This window comes from Triticum dicoccoides, chromosome 3B, assembly GCF_002162155.2.
Source record: "Triticum dicoccoides isolate Atlit2015 ecotype Zavitan chromosome 3B, WEW_v2.0, whole genome shotgun sequence".
Taxonomy (NCBI): Eukaryota; Viridiplantae; Streptophyta; class Magnoliopsida; order Poales; family Poaceae; genus Triticum; species Triticum dicoccoides.
Window position 1 is genome coordinate 507388581 of NC_041385.1, and position 22412 is coordinate 507410992.

The following is a 22412-nucleotide window of genomic DNA, read 5'->3' on the forward strand; positions in this document are numbered from 1 at the left end:
TCCCTATGAGAGGATACAATCCTAACCTAAACCTTTGTTTATATCGGGCCTGAAGGAGTTCGATTCATTAAAAAGAAGAGGATAGTTGTCTAGTTAATATACAAAAAATCAGGATAAAACCATCACAACAACTCACACAGGGCAACACCGACCGACCTAGCTACCCACACGAAGATACAAAATGCCATAGAGAAGAAACATATATTCAGGTTGTGAGCAAGCTGTAGAAACTCTAGCCAATGCAACCAAAAGACTGATCTGATGAAAAAGACTAAGAAATACATTTATACGTCAACACTCCTTCTCACATGTGGCTCCCTCAGGCCTAAACATGGACCAAAAGTGGGCTGCAATTTAATTGGGGCAACCGGTTCTTGAACTCAAGACCTCCTGGCTCTGATACTATGTACAAGTGCATGCTCTAGCCAATGCAATCAAAAGACCAATCTGATGGAAGATACTAGGTAATACATTTATACGTCAATACAAGCATCATTGTCATCACTCCACCACAAGCCAGCGATCCAACTTCACCAACGACTTCCACCAACGATGTCTTTGTCACCACAGACACCACAACCCATGTCAAACAATCAACCACCCGCGCAGATGCTAGGCGGCTCCGACTTTGAAAATCACCAAGCAAAATGAGAAAAGTGTAGGGGCTCTCAAGTAAGTAGCTTGATGTATCGTTCGTAGAGAGCTCGAACCATTGCATGCTTGCATCTTCTTTCTTGGTTCTTGTTTGGTTTTCTCCTTGTGAGATTTGGAGCTTATGGGCATCTTCTTGACAAGCTCGAGTTCATCGAAAACAGAGTTTACATGCTTCTTCTATTGTGTTTTCGGTGTTGGAGGTTTTACCGGTCTTATTCGAGGTAGGGTTCTCACCATTTTCTTATGGGCCTTTTCTAATTTCCTTCTTATTTTTATTTCCATCAAGATTGTGTTAGCCCTTGTTGCTAGCTTTCGAACAAACTTGGTTTCGTTGAGTTCGGAGTCCGTTTGCAGAAGTTGTGTCGGTTTTGGTGTCCTTAAAAAGGCTGCAGCGATACTACCGCTCATGGGAGCGGTCCTACCGCTTGGAGGGGATGTAATTTTTTACTACTGCTCTTGGGAGCGGTACTACCACGGCTACTTACGTGGCTACTTCCGTTCCGGACCAAAACCTCATCATAAGTCCAGTGGTGGTAGGCACAGATGTATTTTTTAGTACCGCTCGCAAGTAGTAGTACCGCTACCCTTAGCGGTAGTACCGCTACCCCTAGTGGTAGTACCATGAGGTCGAGCGGTAGTACCACTCCGGCGGTTCTACCGGCCTTTTGCCTCCTCGCTGTTGTTTTTCAAAGGGCTTCCACCGCCCTAGCGGTAGTACCGCTCCCATGAGCGATAGTACCGCTCTGTGCGGACTATGAGCATAACGGTTGGATTTATTCCCACCTATAAAAGGGGGTCTTATTTCCCAATGAACCTTATCCTTTGAGCTCGTGTTCTCCCCTCATTGTTGACCTTCTTCGATCTTACTATCTCTCAATCCCTCCATGGATTCTTGCTAGTTTTGGGGGGAAAAGAGAGAGGAGACCTAGATCCACATTTCCACCAATCACTTTATCCTCTATGTGAGGGGAACCCCTTGGATCTAGATCTTGGAGTTCTTGGTGTTCTCCTTCTTGTTCTTCCTCTTATTTTCTTCCCTAGCATTAGTTGCTTTGGTGGGATTTGGGAGAGAAGGACTTGGGCACTCCGTGTGCCCTTGCCATTGCATTTGGTGCATCGATTTGAGTTCTGCACGGTGATACATGGAAGTTACAAGTTGAGAAGCTTATTACTCTTGGGTGCTTGGTACCCTTGAGCTTGTTCCTCTTAGGTGCTTGGGCGCCCTAGATGGTTGGTGGTGTTTGGAGCTCAATCATTGTGGTGTAAAGCTCCGGGCAAGCGTCGGGGTCTCCAATTAGGTTGTGAAAATCGCCCCGAGCAATTTGACGGGTATCGGTGACCGCCCCCAAGGGTTGCCAAAGTGTACCGGTTCGATGACCGCCCCCAAGGGTTGCCATTTGTACGGGTTCGATGACCGCCCTCAAGGGCCCCTTAGTGGAATCATGACATCTTGAGTTGTGCGAGGACGTGAGGAGATTACGGTGGCCCTAGTGGCTTCTTGGGGATCATTGTGCATCCACATGCTCCAAACGGAGATTATCATCCGCAAGGGTGTGAACTTCGGGATACATCGTCGTCTCTGCGTGCCTCTGTTATCTCTTACCCGAGCCCTTTACTTATGCACTTTACTTTGTGATAGCCATATTGTTTCCTGTCATATATATTGCTATCACTTAGTTGTTTATCTTGCTTAGCATAAGTTCTTGGTGCACATACGTGAGCCTAGTTGTTGTAGATTTTGTGCTTGACAATTTAACCACTAGGTTTATTCCGCATTTGTTCAAGCCTAAATCGTAATTATATTAAAGCGCCTATTCACCCCCTTCTACGCGACATCCTCTATCTTTCAAAAGGACACCGCAAGATTGAACCCAAAGCTAAGCACTTCTCCCATTGCAAGGAAAACCAATCTAGTTGGCCAAACTAAACCGATAATTCAAAGGGAATTACAAAGATATCAAATCATGCATATAAAATTCAGAGAAGATTCAAATAATATTCATAGATAAGCTAATCATAAATCCACAATTCATTGGATCTCGACAAACACACCGCAAAAGAAGATTACATCGGATAGATCTCCAAGAACATCGAGGAGAACATGGTATTGAGAATCAAAGAGAGAGAAGAAGCCATCTAGCTACTAGTTATGGACCCGTAGGTCTAAGGTAAACTACTCACGCTTCATCAGAATGGCAATAGAGTTGATGTAGAAGCCCTCCATGATCGAATCCCCCTCTGCCAGGATGTCAAAAAAGGCCCCTAGATGGGATCTCACGGGTACAGAAGGTGGCGGCGGTGGAGAAGTGTTTTCATGGATGCTTCTAGTGGTTTGGGGATATTTGGGAATATATAGGACGAAGAATTAGGTTAGGGGAGTCACGGGGGCCCCACAAGGTAGGGGGCACGCCCTATTGCCCTGGCCGCATCCTCCCCCCTTCTGGCCGCCTTGTGGCTCTTCCGACTTGATCTCCAAGTCTCCTGCGTGTCTTCTGGTCCAAGAAAAATCATCGCGAAGGTTTTATTCCGTTTGGACTCTGTTTGGTATTCCTTCTCTATGAAGCTCAAAAACAAGGGAAAAAAACTGGCATTGGGCTCTAGGTTAAAAGGTTAGTCCAAAAAATAATATAAAATAGCATATTAATACATATAAAACAACCAAAACAGATAATATAATAGCATGGAACAATAAAAAAATTATAGATACGTTGGAGATGTATCAATCCCTTGGACCAGTTTACCATCTGGGTTACCTCATAACCACATCAGTCTGCTTACCACGGTGATCACCCCAGGATCACAAAGGATAGAAGCTCTATGATCACATTAGATCACCAACCATAGCATGTGCCATCAAGGTAACATTAGTGTGCAAGTTAATTATTTCGGTTGACCCACGGCGTGACCTACTACAAACTATGTCCATAACAGTGGACACGACTATCGCTAGATTAAACACACTCTTCAGAGGTTAGTACACTGTACCCACACCACAGAACCCATGGCCTCATACTCCCATTCGGGTGGACCAACAGTGTTCCAACAATACCAATCTATTGCATGACACTCTCCCGGCCACTCCGACTAACTCCCCTTTGGGCTAAGTCATGGGTGGCCCTGGATGCCACTCAGACATCAAACGACCACTGTTGTGTTAAAACAAAAACGGTCCCAAACGGGGACAATGGTACCAATCAACTATGGGCACACAATGCTATGCCTGCCTACCGGGCCAGGGTAGCACAAGCGCATAAACTTCCCTCACTGAAGGCATCGGCGAGAGGCATGACAATAGACCGAATAAGGGCCTTCCCATAAAGGCAAATGTGGTAGCACTGGGAAGCTCGATTCGGTGGCACCATGACTCGATCAACAATATATTCAAGTTGGATTATCATCATGTTTAACTTGAAATAAAAAATTACTCGAGTCATAGTATGCCATGAAATGCACATGCAAGGAATCAACATAATGACGGTACTATCATAAGCATGATCATGACAATTAAACACTACTAACTTGACCAAGTAACCAACATTCTTCTGTAAATCATAATAAGCATAGCATGAAAATGATACTAGCACAAGTTAAATTATTTTAATTTACTAAATGCAATATATGACTTTAAATTCAAGTAAAATCATGATCATTGCAATCTCACCTCTTGCAAATGTCTGTGGTGGCTTGCCTTAGTTCAGAGGAGGCTCACAAAACTCCTGGCCCTCTTCACGACAAGTTGAACCTTCTGAAAATATACCAAAAAGAAATGTCACATAAAGCATTGTAATGCACCAGAAATTATTTACAAAAAGGAAAAATCTTCATTTTTGCATACAACAAGAGTAGCTCAAGACAAAACAGTAGAAAAATGAATCATATCATTTGGACTTGTGGGCTAGGAGTTATAGCTGGTCAAAGTTTAGTCAAAAATATTTGAATCTAAACAGAATATAGAAAAACCAGAGAGGGCCACGTTGAAGGCGTATTTTGCAAATACGCCTCCACTCATACCGCTGGGGAGATAGGAGAGAGGCTGACGGGTGGGGTCACCGCGTCAAGTTTATAAGAGAGAGAGGGAAGCAGGGGCGGCGGCTCGGTCGTCGATGGTTCTTCGGTGAGGAGGCTACGACGACTGCTTGAGGTGGGGGATGGACGGGACTCATGAAGAGGAGCACATATGTACCCAAAACGTGGCCTAAGGTGGACGGATGGCGTCGGGGTGTTCTTCTCCAGAGACAGCGGGTAGTGGGGCTCGTCGGAGTTGGGGTTTTCGATGAGGTCTCGTCGGTCTGATCTATGTCTCCAATGTATCTACAATTTTTGATTGTTCCATGTTGTTATATTATCATTCTTGGATGTTTTACAATCATTTTACAATAATTTTATATCATTTTTTGGTACTAACCTATTGACATAGTGCCCGGTGCAAGTTGTTTTTTCTGCTTGTTTTTTACATCGCAGGAAATAAATACCAAATGGAGTCCAAACGCAGGGAAACCTATTGTGGATTTTTTCGGGACCAGAAGACACCTATTAGGCCAAAGAAGTACCAGAGGGGTGCTCCAAGGGGAGCACAACCCACCAGGGCGCGCCTGGGGGCCTAGGCGTGCCCAGGTTGGTTGTTCCCACCTTGGTGGCCTCTCGCCCGCCTCTTTGCTCTATAAATACCCCAATATTCCAAAAACCCTAGGGGTGTCGACGGAAATCAATTCCAGCCGCTGCAAGTTCCATAAACACTAGATCCAATCTAGACACCATCACGAAGGGGTTCATCATCCTCATTGGTGCCTCTACGATGATGCATGAGTAGTTCATTGTAGACCTACGAGTCCGTAGTTAGTAGATAGATGGCTTCCCCTCTCCCATTTGATTCTAAATACAATGGTCTCTTGGAGATCCACATGATGTAACTCTTTTTGCGGTGTGTTGGTTGGGATCCGATGAACTTTGAGATTATGATCAGATCTATGTTTTTATCTATGAAATATATTTGAGTCTTCTTTGATTTCTTATATGCATGATTGCTTATAGCCTCGTATTTCTTCTCCAATATTTGGTTTTTTGTTTGGCCAACTTGATCTATTTATCTTGCAATGGGAAGAGGTGATTTGTAATGGGTTTGATCTTATGGTGCTTGATCCCGGTGACAGAAAGGGAACTGACATGTATGTATCGTTGCTATTAAGGATAACAAGATGGGGTCTACTTCTACATAAATAGATCTTGTCTACATCATGTCATCGTTCTTATTGCATTACTCCGTTTTTCCATGAACTTAATACACTAGATGCATGTTGGATAGCGGTCGATGTGTGGACTAATAGTAGTAGATGCAGGTAGGAGTCGGTCTACTAATCTTGGACGTGATGCATATATAATGATCATTGCCTACATATCGTCACGAGTATTTGAAGTTCTATCAATTGCCCAACAATAATTTATTTTCCCACTGTTTGCTATTTTTCTCGAGAGAAGCCACTAGTGAAACCTACGGCCCCCGGGTCTTTTCTTTAATACATTTGCCTTCACGATCTATTTTCATTTGCTTTCATTTTCAGATCTATTAAACCAAACATACAAAAATACCTTGCTGGAATCTTTAGTAATTTATTTTATCTCGCGTTCCCGCAAGATCTATTTATGCAATCTACTACAATTTTACCTATCTTTTTACCCGCGAGGGATTGACAACCCCTCTCTTACGCCGGGTTGCAAGTATTTCTTCTTTGTGTGCAGGAGTTGTTTACATGGTGTTGCGTGGTTCTCCTACTGCTTAGGTAACCTTGTTCTCATCACTGAGGGAAATACCTACTGTTGCTGTGCTGCATCATCCCTTCCTCTTTGGGGAAATATCGACGTAGTTCAAGCAAACATCAAAAGGAATTTCTGGCGCCGTTGCTGGGGAGACATCATCAACATCAACCTGGTTCCTAATCACAAATCTCATCTCCTTGCAATTTACATTATTTGCCATTTGCCTCTCGTTTTCCTCTCCTCCACTTCACAAAAATTTGTCGTTTTATTCGCCCCCTTTTTCGTCCGCCGTTTTCCCGTCAGATTTTTTTGTGTGTGCAATCATGTTGACCACTTTTTGTCATTTTGGATAGTTCTTCATCTATTGCGTACACCCCCGAGAACGAGGTTCTTAACTTCAAACAAAGGGGAGGGGAGAATTTAAAAGATGCTTGGTATAGGATTTGGAATGCTCATAATAGATCTATCTGTAAGCAATCTATCATTGTTCTTATTCTTTGTTTTTATGTGGGCATCATCACTTGGTATAGATTCGTCCTAGATACGATTACCAGGGGAAATTTCTTGATGTATCCCTCTCTTGATGCTTTCTCAAAACATCCACCATATACCTTCCTCAAAACAGCCACCATATACCTTCCTCAAAACAGCAACCAAACCTACCTATTATGGCATTTCCATAGCCATTCCGAGATATATTTCCATGCAACTTTCCATCGTTCCGTTTATTATGACACGATTCATCATTATCATATTGCTTTGCATGATCATGTAGTTGACATCGTATTTGTGGCAAAGCCACCTTTCATAATTCTTTCATACATGTCACTCTTGAGTCATTGCACATCTCGGTACACCGCCGGAGGCATTCATATAGAGTCATATTTTTGTTCTAAATATCGAGTTGTAAGTCTTGAGTTGTAAGTAAATAGAAGTGTGATGACCATCATTATTAGAGCATTGTCCCATTTGAGGAAATAAAAAAAGAGAGGACAAAGAAGCCAAACAAAAAATGAGAGAAAAAGAGAGAAGGGCAATGTTACCATCCTTTTTCCACACTTGTGCTTCAAAGTAGCACCATGATCTTCATGTTAGAGAGTCTCCTTGTCATGCTTTTCTCTCTTTTCTTTGTCTTGAACTTTTGGTTTTGGGCCTGCCTTACTATCCCCTTTGGTTTCCAGATCCTCCCCCGATGAACCAGGCAGACGTTGACTCTGTGATTGAGGAGACCGCCAAGGACGCCGAGGCCGAGGCTGTCAACATTGCTGCTGAGGAGGCCGCCAAGGGATCCGCTGAGGAGGCCGACAAGGCCGCCGCCGAGGAGGCCACCAAGGGGCCCACTGGGGAGGCCAGCAAGGCTGCTACCGAGGAGGCCGCCACAGGGCCTGCCAGGGAGACCGGCAAGGCCTCCACTGGGGAGGCCGCCAAGGAGCCTGCCGGGGAGGAGGTGGTCGATGACCAGCCCCCTTCCTCCTCAGCCTCTGCCCCCGAGCAGGTACTTGAAGGTGGGTGATGATCTGTTTGTCAGCCTCCCAGGGACGGCAAGCACTGGAGTGCCAGCCGAAGGGGAGGTGTTTGACAACGAGGTCCTCGCCACCGCCGGGCTCTAGGTTGTTGACGAACCGAGCACCAGTAGCAGCACCACCAAGGAAGATCAGCTCCTCCAGGCCATGAGCGCTAACTTCTAGAAGCTCCAGGCGCTCTACCGCGCCCTCCAGGACAAGGTGGACTCTAGAATGGCTGCCATGGACAAGGCAGAGGCAGGCTTTCAGGAGCGTGTTGCTCAAATGCAAGTCTGGTTTACCGAGGCCGGGGAAGATCTGAAGGCCACTCAAATCCAGCTGGACGAGCGCCAGTGAGAGCTTCTTCTGAAGTAAGCTGACTTCAACAAGGCGCAAGAGGTGGCGAAGGCAAAGGCCGCCAAGGATGATCTGACCAGACGCAGCGACGCATCTTGCTTGACGCCCAAGAAGAGGACTTGGTTGCCTGCGAAATGACGCTCCCTGCCACGCTTCGTGCCAAGGACGAAGAGGTTGAAAAGCTCGCCGCGTAGCGGACCCAGGAGCTGAAGCAGGAGCACAAAGAAGCACTCGATGCTCTGGCCCTGGAGCACGCCGACAAGCTAAAGGAGGGCGTCGACGGTGTTGAGGCCGCAGAGGCTGCCAAGGTTGAGCTGGACGGAAAGGTGGAGAAGCTAGAGCTGGAGATGGAGGAGCTGAGGAAGGAGACCTCAAAGCTGAAGAAGGACAGGGACATGACTGCCCACACCTTGGCGGAGCTGCAAGTAACCATCTCTGAGAAGATCAAGCTGCTCTCTGATAACGCGCAAGTATACGTGATAGTTGTAGCCTCTTTCGATAAGTAAGAGTGTCAAACCCACCGAGGAGCTAAAGGTAGAACAAATACTCTCTCAAGTCCTATCAGCCACTGATACGACTCTACGCACGCTTGATGTTCGCTTTACCTAGAAAAAGTATGAAACTAGAAGTACTTTGTAGGTGTGGTAGGATAGGTTTGCAAGATAATAAAGAACACGCAAATAAAAGCTAGGGGCTGTTTAGATAAAGAAGCAATAAAGTAAATATAGCGAGTGTGGAAAAGTGGTGGTAGGAGTTGTGAAAGTGTCCCTAAGCAATTGACTACGTCACTAGACCAATAGCAAGTTTTATGTGGGAGAGGCATAAGCTAACATACTTTCTCTTCTTGGATCATATGCACTTATGATTGGAACTCTAGCAAGTGTCCACAAATACTAAAGATTCATTAAGGTAAAACCCAACCATAGCATTAAAGCATCAAGTCCCCTTTATCCCATACGCAACAATCCCCTTACTCGGGTTTATGCTTCTATCACTCAAGCGACCAACCATAAAAGAATCATGAACGTATTGCAACACCCTACAGCGGGAATCCCTCATGCTTGCGTGACACGGAGGGCACAATAGGACAGCAAAATAACCACAAGCAAATTAAATAATTCATGCAATTCATCAACCACCAATAGGACAACGAAAATCTACTCAGACATCATAGGATGGCAACACATCATTGGATAATAATATGAAGCATAAAGCACCATGTTCAAGTAGATGGTACATCGGGTTGCGGGAGAGTGGACTGCTGTAGATAGAGGGGGGAAGGTGATGGAGATGTTGGTGAAGATGGCGGAGGTGTTGGTGAAGATCGTGGTGATGATGATGGCCCCCGGCGGCGGTCCGGCGCCACCGGAAGCAAGGGGGAGAGAGCCCCCCTTCTTCTTCTTCTTCTTCCTTGACTTCCTCCCTAGATGGGAGAAGGGTTTCCCCTCTGGTCCTTGGCTCCCATGGCGTGGGAGGGGCGAGAGCCCCTCCGAGATTGGATCTATCACTCTGTTTCTGTGTTCTGGAATTCTGCCCTTGCACCATTTCCTTTATATCTGGAGATCCGTAACTCCGATTGGATTGAAACCTTCGCCCAGATCGTTTTCCAAAAATTAGCTTTCTTGCGGCCAAAGAAGGGCATCAACCGCCTTACGGGTGGCCCACGAGGGTGGGGGGCGCGCCCAGTTTAAGTGGGCGTGGGCCCCTATCTCGTGGCCACCTCGGGCATCGTCTCGCGTTGATTCTTCCTCCCAAAAATCACAAATATTTCAAAATAATTCTCCATCCGTTTTTATCCCGTTTGGACTCCGTTTGATATGGGGTTTCTGCGAAACATAAAACATGCAACACATAGGAACTGGCACTGGGCACTGGATCAATATCTTAGTCCCAAAAAATAATATAAAAAGTTGCCAAAGGAATATGAAAGTTGTAGAATATTGGCATGGAACAATCAAAAATTATAGATACGACGGAGACATATCAGCATCCCCAAGCTTAATTCCTGCTCGTCCTCGAGTAGGTAAATGATAAAAAAGATAATTTTTGATGTGGAATGCTACCTAGCATAATCTTGATCATGTGTGTAATCATGGCATGAATATTAAGATACGAGTGATTCAAAGCAATAGTCTATCATTTGACATAAAAACAATAATACTTCAAGCATACCAACCAAGCAATTATGTCTTATCGAAATAACATAGCCAAAGAAAACTCATCCCTACAAAATCATATAGTCTGGCTATGCTCCATCTTCATCACACAAAGCATTCAAATCATGCACAACCCCGATGATGAGCCGAGCAATTGGTTCATACTTTTTAACGTGCTTCAGCTTTTTCAACTCTTACGCAATACATGAGCGCAAGCCATGGACATAGCACTATGGTGGTATATGGTGGTGGTTGTGAGGACAAAAAGGGAGAAGATAGTCTCACATCAACTAGGCATATCAATGGGCTATGGAGATGCCCATCAATAGATATCAATGTGAGTGAGTAGGGATTGCCATGCAACGGATGCACTAGAGCTATAAATATATGAAAGCTCAACAAAAGAAACTAAGTGGGTGTGCATCCAACTTGCTTGCTCACGAAGACCTATGGCATTTTGAGGAAGCCCATCATTGGAATATACAATCCAAGTTCTATAATGAAAAATTCCCACTAGTATATGAAAGTGAAAGCATAGGAGACTCTCTCTATGAGGAACATGGTGCTACTCTGAAGCACAAGTGTGGAAAAAGGATAGTAACATTGCCCCTTTTCTTTTCGTTTTTTTCTTTTTTTTTCTTTTTTTCGGTGGGCTTCTTTGGCCCCCTTTCTTATTTAGGCTTCTTTGGCCTTTCCTTTTTTTCCTTTTTTTCATGGGGCAATGCTCTATAATGATGATCATCACATATTTATTTACTTACAACTCAATATTACAACTCGATACTGGAACAAAGATATGACTCTATATGAATGCTTCTGGTGGTGTACCGGGATGTGCAATGATCTAGCGTAGCAATGACATCAAAAAACGGACAAGCCATGAAAACATCATGCTAGCTATCTTACGATCATGCAAAGCAATATGACCATGAATGCTCAAGTCATGTATATGATGATGATGGAAGTTGCATGGCAATATATCTCGGAATGGCTATGGAAATGCCATAATAGGTAGGTATGGTGGCTGTTTTGAGGAAGGTAAATAATGGGTTCATGATACCGATGAAAGTTGCGCGGCACAATAGAGGCTAGCAAAGTGGAAGGGTGAGTGTGCGTATATCCATGGACTCACATTAGTCATAAAGAACTCATATACTTATTGCAAAAGTCTACTTAGCCCTCGAAGCAAAGTACTACTACGCATGCCCCTAGAGGGATAGATTGGTAGGAAAAGACCATCGCTCGTCCCGACTGCCACTCATAAGGAAAGCAATCAAAGAGCACCTCATGCTCCAACTTTGTTACATAACGGTTCACCATACGTGCATGCTATGGGACTTGCAAACCTCAACACAAGTATTTCCCAATTTCACAATTACTCAACTAGCACGACTCTAGTATCACCACCTTTATATCGCAAAACTATTGCAAGGAATCAAACATATCTTATTCATCGATCTACAAGTTTATGTAGGATTTTATGACTAACCATGTGAATGACCAATTCCTGTCATCTCTCTAAATAGATATAAGTGAAGCAAGAGAGTTTAATTCTTTCTACAAAAGATATGCCCACGCTCTAACAATTATAAGTGAAGGAAAAGAGCATTCTACAAATGGCGGTTTTCTAGGTGAAGAGAAACAGGCAATCCAGACTTCAAATGATATAAGTGAAGCACATGAAGCATTCTATAAAGCCATACTCAAAAGATTTAAGTGAAGTGCAATGAGCATTCTATAAATCAACCAAGGACTATCTCATACTAGCATGGTGCATAAAATAAAAATGAAAACTAAATGCAAAAGACGCTCCAAGACTTGCACATATCGCATGAACGAAACGAATACGAAAACATACCGATACTTGTTAAAGAAAGAGGGGATGCCTTCCGGGGCATCCCCAAGCTTAGACGCTTGAGTCTCTTTGAATATTTACTAGGGGTGCCTTGGGCATCCCCAAGCTTGAGCTCTTGCCTCTCTTCCTTTTCCTCATATCGAGACCTCCTCGATTAGACACTTCATCCACACAAAACTTTAACAGAAAACTCGGTAAGTTCCGTTCGTATAATAAAGCAAATCACCACTCTAAGTACTATAGCAAACCAATTCATATTTTGTTTTCGCATTGTTTCTACTGTAATATAACTTTTCCATGGCTTAATAATCCACTAATATAAATTGATAGATTCATCAAAACAAGCAAACTATGCATCAAAATCAGAATCCGTCAAAAACAGAACAGTCTGTAGCAATCTGAACATTCACATACTTATGTTACCCCAAAAATTCTTCCAAAATTAGTAAAAATAAAAATGTTCTACAGCAAGAGAGTTAAAAAGGAATCAGAACCGTTTGACGTTCCAGTTAAAAATGTAAAATCGCGCACTACAGCCAGAGTTTTTGTCCTGCACCGTACAAACCAACAAGCATTGTAAACATCCTAAAGGCAAACCTTGGTGCATTATTTTTATAATACAATGGAATTGTACAAGGGGATAATTATTTTTGATGAAAATTTTCTGTAATCAAGATTCACAAAGTTTCCGTGAGCATGAACAAAGCTCAAGGAGCTCTCCCACTTCGACAATGCTTGTCTTTCTTACTTTCACTTTCATATTTGAAAAGTTTTTGTGTTCCTCTCATTATTTTATTTTTTAAAACTATATAAAGCACTCAACAGAAATAAATGACTCTCTAAAACTTCTGGGTTGTCTTCCTGGCAGCGCTTTCTTTAAAGCCATTAAGCTAGGCATATAGTGCTCAAGTAATGGATCCACCCGGATCCCAAGGTATATCAAAGCCAATTTTAATTAACAATTATTTGTAATTTAGTAATGAGCACAAAGTAACATATATCAAGCAATGACGAAGTCTAACTCTCTTCCTATGCATCGGCATGTCATAAAAGAACAATTCATGCACACATAGTAAAGGCCAATGCATAGTATAAACAGTTTCTTGCAATTCTATCGTATTGGAAACATAGAGAGGTGGAGATAAAGTTCCTCTCTCATAATAATTGCAAGTAGGAGCAGCAAGCACATGCATATTATATCTATCAAAATCATCATGTGTAGTAGTAAAAGGCAACCCATCAATATAATCCTTAATAAGCACAAACTTCTCCGATATAGTGTAGTTTGGAGAATTCAAAAAGATAAAAGGACTATCATGCGTGGGTGCAATAGCAACAACTTCATGTTTAACATAAGGAACTATAGAAAGTTCATCTCCATAAGCATAATTCATATTGGCATCTTGACCACAAGCATAGCAAGCATCATCAAAAAGGGATATTTTAAGAGAATCAACGGGATCATAGCAATCATCAAAGCAATCATCCTTCGGTAAGCACGAAGGGGAATTAAACAATGTATGTGTTGAAGAGTTACTCTCATTAGAAGGTGGGCACGGGTGATCAATCCGCTCTTCCTCTTTTTGTTCTTCGCTCTCCTCATCATCTTTTTCATCCAATGAGCTCACAGTTTCATCAATTTCTTCTTCCATAGCTTCCTGCAAAATATTAGTCTCTTCTTGGACAACGGAGACTTTCTCAATAAATGCATTAATATAGTAATTGTATTCATAATTTTCATAGCAATATCTAAGTATAGCAAGATTTTCAGGCCTATAAACACCATCATTATCAAAAGCTTCATACTTTTCAAACAAAGATTCAATTTCATAAGCAGCCTAGAAAGAAACAAATGCTTCTATTTGTTCCACATCATAGTAATCATATATACCATTAGCATAAGAAGCTAAGGTTTCATTATCATTAAATTTGCATGAAAAGGGAAGGTGTGGAGCCTTCATCCTAGAGCAACAAGTAATATCATATCTCAAGCATAGATCCCGCGCATACCAATGCAACATAATAAATTGATCCCATAATAGTTTCCCTTTTTGTGTCGAGCGATAATCCCTAAAGTATTCACGTTGATCCAACGTGTCTCCCATTATAAAGTTGGATGGGGTTCTCTAAGGATTATCAAAGTAGTACATAATATCTTGAACATAATGAGCATCGGGGTTTTTAGGAGTTACCCCATCTCTATGAGTAGCAAGTACACCTAATTTTTTTGGTACTTCGTGTTCCATATCCATAGCTGAAGATAGAGAACAACTAAGAACAGCAAATAAAAATTACTTAGTGATAAAGCAAACAAGCACACATGAGAATATTCACCCCACGCTATGACTCCCCGGCAACGGCGCCAGAAAAAGGTCTTGATAACCCGCAAGTACACGGGATAGTTGTAGCCTCTTTCGATAAGTAAGAGTGTCGAACCCAACTAGGAGCTAAAGGTAGAACAAATACTCTCTCAAGTCCTATCGGCCACTAATACGACTCTACGCACGCTTGATGTTTGCTTTACCTAGAAAAAGTATGAAACTAGAAGTACTTTGTAGGTGTGGTAGGATAGGTTTGCAAGATAATAAAGAACACGCAAATAAAAGCAAGGGGATGTTTGGATAAAGAAGAAATAAAGTAAATATAGCGAGTGTGGAAAAGTGGTGGTAGGAGTTGTGAAAGTGTCCCTAAGCAATTGACTATGTTACTAGACCGATAGCAAGTTTTATGTGGGAGAGGCATAAGCTAACATACTTTCTCTTCTTGGATCATATGCACTTATGATTGGAACTCTAGAAAGCGTCCGCAACTACTAAAGATTCATTAAGGTAAAACCACCATAGCATTAAACCATCAAGTCCCTTTATCCCGTATGCAACAATCCCCTTACTCGCGTTTATGCTTCTGTCACTCAAGCAACCCACCATAAAAGAATCATGAACGTATTACAACACCCTACAGCGGGAATCCCTCACGCTTGCGCGACACGGAGGGCACAATAGTATAGCAACATAAGCACAAGCAAATTAAATCAATCATAGCAATTGATCAACCACCAATAGGATAACGAAAATCTACTCAGACATCATAGGATGGCAACACATCATTGGATAATAATATGAAGCATAAAGCACCATGTTCAAGTAGAGGGTACATCGGGTTGCGGGAGAGTGGACCGCTGTATATAGAGGGGGGAAGGTGATGGAGATGTTGGTGAAGATGGCGGAGGTGTTGGTGAAGATCGCGGTGATGATGATGGCCCCTGGCGGCGTTCCGGCGCCACCGGAAGCAAGGGGGAGAGAGCCCCCCTTCTTATTCTTCTTCCTTGATCTCCTCCCTAGATGGGAGAAGGGTTTCCCCTCTGTTCCTTGGCTCCCATGGCGTGGGAGGGGCGAGAGCCCCTCCGAGATTGGATCTATCTCTCTGTTTCTGCATTCTGGAATTCTGCCCTCGCACCGTTTCCTTTATATCTGGAGATCCGTAACTCCAATTGGATTGAAACCTTCGCCCAGATTGTTTTCCAAAAATTAGCCTTCTTGCGGCCAAAGAAGGGCATCAACCGCCTTACGGGTGGCCCACGAGGGTGGGGGGCGCGCCCACTTTCGGTGGGTGTGGGCCCCTATCTCGTGGCCACCTCGAGCATCGTCTCAGTTGATTCTTCCTCCCAAAAAACACAAATATTCCAAAATAATTCTCGGTTCGTTTTTATCCCGTTTGGACTCTGTTTGATATGGGGTTTCTGCGAAACATAAAACATGCAACAGACAGGAACTGGCACTGGGCACTGGATCAATATGTTAGTCCCAAAAAATAGTATAAAAAGTTGCCAAAGGAATATGAAAGTTGTAGAATATTGGCATGGAACAATCAAGAATTATAGATACGACGGAGACGTATCACTCTCGAAGGCCAACGATTCCATTGTTGATCTGAAGCTGAAGCTGGAGACCCAGGAGAAGATGCTTTCGGAGACCAGGGCCCATGAGCAGACCGTGATCAAGGAGCTCGCAGATGAGAAGAAGCTGCTGCAAGACTCCGCCACCTCCCACAACGAGCTCGTGGCCGTCATGAAACTTTGGACCAGCCGTCTCATGGATGTTGCGGAGAGGCTCACCGCACAGCTGTTTGCCATGGGCATGTCGAGCTTCAGGTTCTCCCATGAGGTGAACATGACCGATAGTGCCAGGCTGACCCTATTCTTCGAGCGTGTCCTCGACGCCCTAAAGCTGCTCTACTCCAACAGGGCAGTTTATCTGGCCGAGGAGTCCTGAAAGCTTTGCCGGGGCGCCTTGACCAAGGTGCTCACCAAGGTGGCGTACTGGAACCCCAGCGTTGACTTTGCCAAGGCGCTTAATAGCTTGTCGGAGGGCGCCAACCTCCAGGCGCTCGAGGAGTGCATCGAGCCCATCATCAGCTGCGTCGGCGGAGTCAAGAGGCTGGAGGGCCAGCGCCGGGATTAGCTGCTTCATTTCTTGTTGCCGTTGCGAGTTCGCACCCAAGACAATTTTATCTTAAGTTAGAACCGCAACAATCACTGATGTAATATGACTTTGCTATGCTTTGAATTAAATGCATGTTATTTCCCTATTCGATTTCTCTTTGTATGTACTACACCCTGTGCTTAGTTGGATAGGCTTGCTGGCGCATTAACCCTTGCCGTGGGTGCTTTGAAGGACGGATCCTTAGCGGCCTGCTTGGGGGTGTTGCTGCCGGGCAAGCCACCTTGCCGTTCTTGGCGCAGCCGCTTGAGCTGTTAAGCGGACTCGAAACAGAACAAGGGCGCTGCCAATAGTGGCAGGGTTCCTTTGCGTACAGGTTTTCCATACAAAAACCAAAACCATTCAGGGGAATAATCTCACAAAAAGGAGATTAGTCAAGGTTTGGCGTGACTTAGCTTTTTATTACCGCGATGATCGTCGTTGTGGCTGCAAACGACACCGCTCGCCTGGCTCCTCATATCTGGGTGGCGTGGACGATCTTGATCTCCTCCGCCACCGGCGTCTGCCATGTCACCTGTCCGTGCTGGCATGGGTGGAGCGGCTCCATACGAACCGGCCGCTGCGATTGTCTTCTTCTTCAGAGCCATGGCGATGAAGAAACTGCTGCACTAACGGCTAGACCAAAATCTCACAACTCGCGCCCCTACCTGGCGTGCCAAAGATGTCGGGGAAAACGAACACCTATGGGATCAGGGGAGATCCCTTCTACGTTCGGCTGGGAGAGGAGTTGCACGAAGAGTGGGTCTAGCAGTCAGCACAAGGGGATTTTTACCCAGGTTCGGGCCGCAAAGATGTGTAATACCCTAGTCCTGCTTGTGTGTTTATTAGGGTTCTTGAGCTCTTGAACTAGCCACGCTGCATGCCCAGTCCAAAAGTCCAAATCCTCTCTCTGTACGCCTTGGGCCTCCTTTTATACGTAAAAGGGGTTGCCATAGTGGCACACAGGAGGTGGAAAGCAAGCTACAGTGTGTGAGCTTATCACTCGGCGCTGCAGGACAAAGGCATTTAATGCGCTGCCTACGTGCCCTCTTACTTTATCGGGGATGGCAACCGAAGCCATCCCGTCCGTCGCTGCTCCTCCTTGCTTCGACATGCGTCCAGGCTGATGAGGCATGCAGTGCCACGCTGGGTAGCTAGTTGCCGTGTTGGCGCGGTGGTAGCGCCTCCACGAAGATCTACATGCCGCCACACAGGCGCCTGTTTAATGGCATGCTGGTCATCACACTGGATTGGTGGTGAGGTGGCAAATCCTTGCTGGGCGCGGCCCAGCAATCGCCCCCGGCAAGGCTTGTCGGGGCCTCGCAGTCGTTCCCGGCAAGGGTCTTGCCAGGGGTCTTCATCTTCTGGTCCCACGTGGACCCGCAGGCCATCATCCTTCGTGAAGATCTGCATGCTACCATGCATGCGTTCCCAAATCTTGGCCTTAACATTATCGATGGTGTCAGAACTCTCAGCCTCAAGGGTGATGGCCTTGCTGGTGCTGCGTAGGTTGCCCCGGCAAGGAGCTTGCTGGGGCTACGCAAGCCGCCCCGGCAAGGATGTTGCCAGGGGAGGTCCAACTTGTCTTCTGCTCCTTGTTCTCTGTGTTGAGTGATGTCTTGGCAGTCTTGTGTTCTGTCTTCTGTTGTCTTGTCGGGCCCGGCCACAGGCCCGGCTACGACTGCTCGTGCACAAGTAAGGGGTACAGAAAGAACCCATACTTTTATACACCGACACAACCCAGGCACACCCGGGCGCGTCCGCCACGTCAGCCCGACCCACCGCTGGCCCACCCCGACCCCACAAAATCCCCCGTCTAGAAGAAACAATAGCTCACTCTGCTCCGCTCCCCGGCCCTCCCATTTCCCCAATCCGTCAAATCCCTAGCGCCGGCGAGCATGTCCAGCACCGGCAGCCACTTCGATGGCAGTTCCAGAGACGAGGAGGAGCTGGCACTTTGTATCGCGCTCGAGCGCTCGCGGGTCACTCTGGGTCCGCTCACCGCAGCGCCGACGCTAGCGCCGACCCTTCCCGCCCCGCGCACGGATCTGCGAGGCCTGCTCGATCTACTCCTCCCGCTCGACGACCTGCTCCACCTTCGACCGCTGCTGCGCATGGGCATCGGTGGGTTCTAGTGCGCGCTCCGCCGGCGCCGCGAGTGCATACTCCGAAGTCGGAGGCATGTGCCGCCCGCCGCAAGAGGCGGAAGGCAAGGGTGATTGGCGGCTGGTTTGACGCGTCGGCGCAGTCAGCCCGTCGACACGGCGTGATGCCGGTGCCCAATGAGGAGGACCGTCTCCTTGAGTGGGTGTGCCGTCGGTCACTTACTGAGGCAGAGATGAAGGCCCGACGGCTTCGTAGGACCAACGCCAAGCAGCTCCGGCTCGGCATTGAGCAATCAGAGCGGGAGGCGGCAGAGGCAGCGACAGAGGTGGCGAGGGTGGCCAAGCTCAAGCGCAAGCAAGACCGTGTCGTCCGGCGCTTGCAAGGCTACATCATCATGATTACTCCTCCTCCGACGGGTCCGACGGCTTCGACATGGACCCACCTCCTACCGGGGACTCCTACAGCTGCGCTGGAGACCGGAAGGGCAATGGGCCAGCGAGGAAGTGGTGAAGCTCGCCCTCTCCTGTTTATAATCTAGTTCTAGTATATAGTTACAATGTGCCAGATCATTGAACTGTGTGACTTGCCCGGTTGGTGATGTTTATGCCCATTTGGTACCAGTTTACATGTCCGTTTCCTGTCAATTTTGATCGTTCCGTGATCTACGTACTAGTTGCATGAATTTGTATGGATACATGGTTCAGAATATGAGATACGTGGGTGTGGAGATGCGGATTTAGGGAGTGCCCGGCTAGTGATCGTGGGCGTGCCCTATCGCATCCTCGAACGACTAGGGAGGCAGATTTACCAAGTCCGGCTGTAGATGCTCTTATGGAGAGGGGATGAGGCGTTTTGGCTCCCCGTCTCAGACGAATCCGGGAGTAAACAAAAAAAGAAAATCCTTAAAACAACTACATAAATTCAAAAAAAGCTGAATTTTTGTGTGGAGAAAGATGACTGAGTGTGTGATGTTCATGCCAAATTTCAGAGCATTTGAATATATGAGTAGCTCTTATAAAAAAAGATAAATTTGGGGTCTGTGAAAAAAAAACCTTGGGAGGCGTCTCCATCTTCGCCACCTCCAGCCCGCTTCTTGCCCTCTCTCCTCGCCACCGCCGGGCGAAGCCCCGTGCGGAAGGCGGTGGCAGCAGGGCTTCTCTCCCTTGGATGCGTCCTTTTCTTCACCCGAGGCAGTCGTACGTCTCCTCCGGTGGCTATGCTAACCGATGTTGGTTGGGCTCCAATCTTTGCCGCCTGCTTGAGGCCGTCCAGCCCGAGGTTGCAGGAGTGTGGCTAGGAAGGCTACAACCACCCCATCCTAGGTCGCTCATTATCGACCACTACAAGCTGCCCTTTCCTTCCGGTCATGGCTGGCCGGTGGATGTCGGGGCGGGCTGGTTCGTTCCCAGATCTGACCGTGGTTGTGCGGCAGGGGGCGTGTTGCTGCCCCTATGAGGTCGAGGGCTGGCTGGGGAACCATGCTAGTCTATGCTTAGATCCGGGAGCGTCGTGACCGCCTCGCCTTTCGTCAGTGATAGGTCTTGTGATGACCACATTCGCATGCAGCGGCGGCTTCGAGGCAGATTGAAACGACCATCGTAAGATCTTCTTGAGGGTTTCTCCCTTTGGATCTGATGGCTGACTTAGGGGATGAGATTTAAACTATAGACAACGGCTTGACGCGGAGGAAAGATTCTGCAGCGGCGGCGTGGTTAGCTGCTGGGATCTCGAAAAAATGGTGGCGACAACACAATTAATGTTGATGGTGGTGCTACTCGTGTACCCGGTCTCAAGCTCCTGTGAAAGCCTAGGTCTGACCGGATGGTTATATCTACTACCTGGTAATGGTGACGTTTTTATGTCGTTACCTTGTTGAAGGCATTGCTTGGATATTCCCAAACTAGTTCTTCTGGGTGAAAACCTAGATTCTGCCTTGGTGGTTGGATCTGGTGACGGCGACGCTTGAGCGTCGCTTCCTTCCTGAAGGCGTTGACGTTGAAGAACATCACGTCCATGTGTTGTCATGAGATTTTTGTGCAAATATGGTCATAATTGTAGTTTGCTCATCGCGGATCTATCGCTTTTGGGTTTTCCCCCTCACCGATGCATAGTTTCTGTCTTATATGACTTTGCTACTTGTTGGCTTGTTTTTTGTGTGTGTGCATTGCGTTTGATTGTGTGCATCCTAATTATGCAGAGGCCAGGTGTGTACTCGTTGTATCCTCTTGGTGCTCCGTTTCGAGCCAACAAAACCACCCTTTGTAGAAAAAAGAAAAAAGTTCACTGTTTGTGCGCTTTTTGGACCCATTTTTTTTAGGAGCTACTCACATGTTCAAATGCTTTGAAATTTACACACACTAAAATATCTTTCCTGTGAAAAAACTTAATTTTTTTAAAAAAATATAGTATTTAATTCTGAATTTATTGTTCGCCGGGTGCAGATGAGCCTCGCAATTGGATATTCGGAGGGGATTACCTTGTGTTTGTTCGAGGGATTGAGCTTCGGTGACTTACTACACCCCTGGGTGTATATGACATGCTCATTAAAGATGGTTTTATTTACATCTGTATCCTCTTCCTCAAATCAATATACCAAATAGGGCAAGACACCAGCATGGGGTACTAAAAAAAAATTAACACGCTAATCGATATAAAAATCAAGCGTACAACTACCAGACGAGACACCACCAACGTAGGCTTTTGCTCCGTTTCTTGCTATGGAAGCTACATCGCTACAACATGCACATGAGCACGGCCATGTCCAGTTAACTGATTTCGCAAAGACTGGAACTAAAGGCAATCATGAATTTCTCGAAAACAAAGATCAAACACAATTGGATTTCTCAAAACATACATATTGAAACACCAAAGTTAAAAATGCTACTCCGGATTGGATTTCTCCAAAGAACCCGGACCAAATTGCCCAATAGAATGTCTCAAAATCTTGAGGCGGCCTTGGCTAATAGATTGAAATCCAAAATCTAAAAGGACCACACGTCAAATCTACACTTTAGCACAACTAGCTAGGATAATCTTGTACTACATCGTACACTTGGCCATCCCCATGGACGACGCGGCCGGCCGCTGCTCTTTCTTGGCCAGCACAACGTAGAGCGGGCTCGCACGGCACATGTCGACGCCGAAGAGGTGGAAGTGGCGCTCCTTGAAGGCCCAGATCTCGACGACGTCCTTCTCCTCGAAGCAGCACCGGGTGATGAAGTCCAGGTACCCTTCCCCCTTGATGATGTTGACGTGGCTGCTCTCCCACTGCGTCAGCTGCAACGCCTTGGTGCCGGCGTGGACGTTGCACACGACGATGGGGAGCCCGCCGTGCTTCTTGCCCTGCCTCTTCTTCCTCTTGATTCGCCCCTGCTGCAGCTCCTCCTCCTCGGTCGGCGGGGGCGGCGGCCTTCTTGGCAGCCTGGGGGCTGCGGTGGCGCCCTCACGCGGTATGCTGGCGGCGTCGAGCTCTTGGGGGGAGAGGATCGGACGGAGGCTGCGCAGCACGCCCGCGGTCGGGAGGCGGAACCGGTTCTGCTGCGGGTCGAGG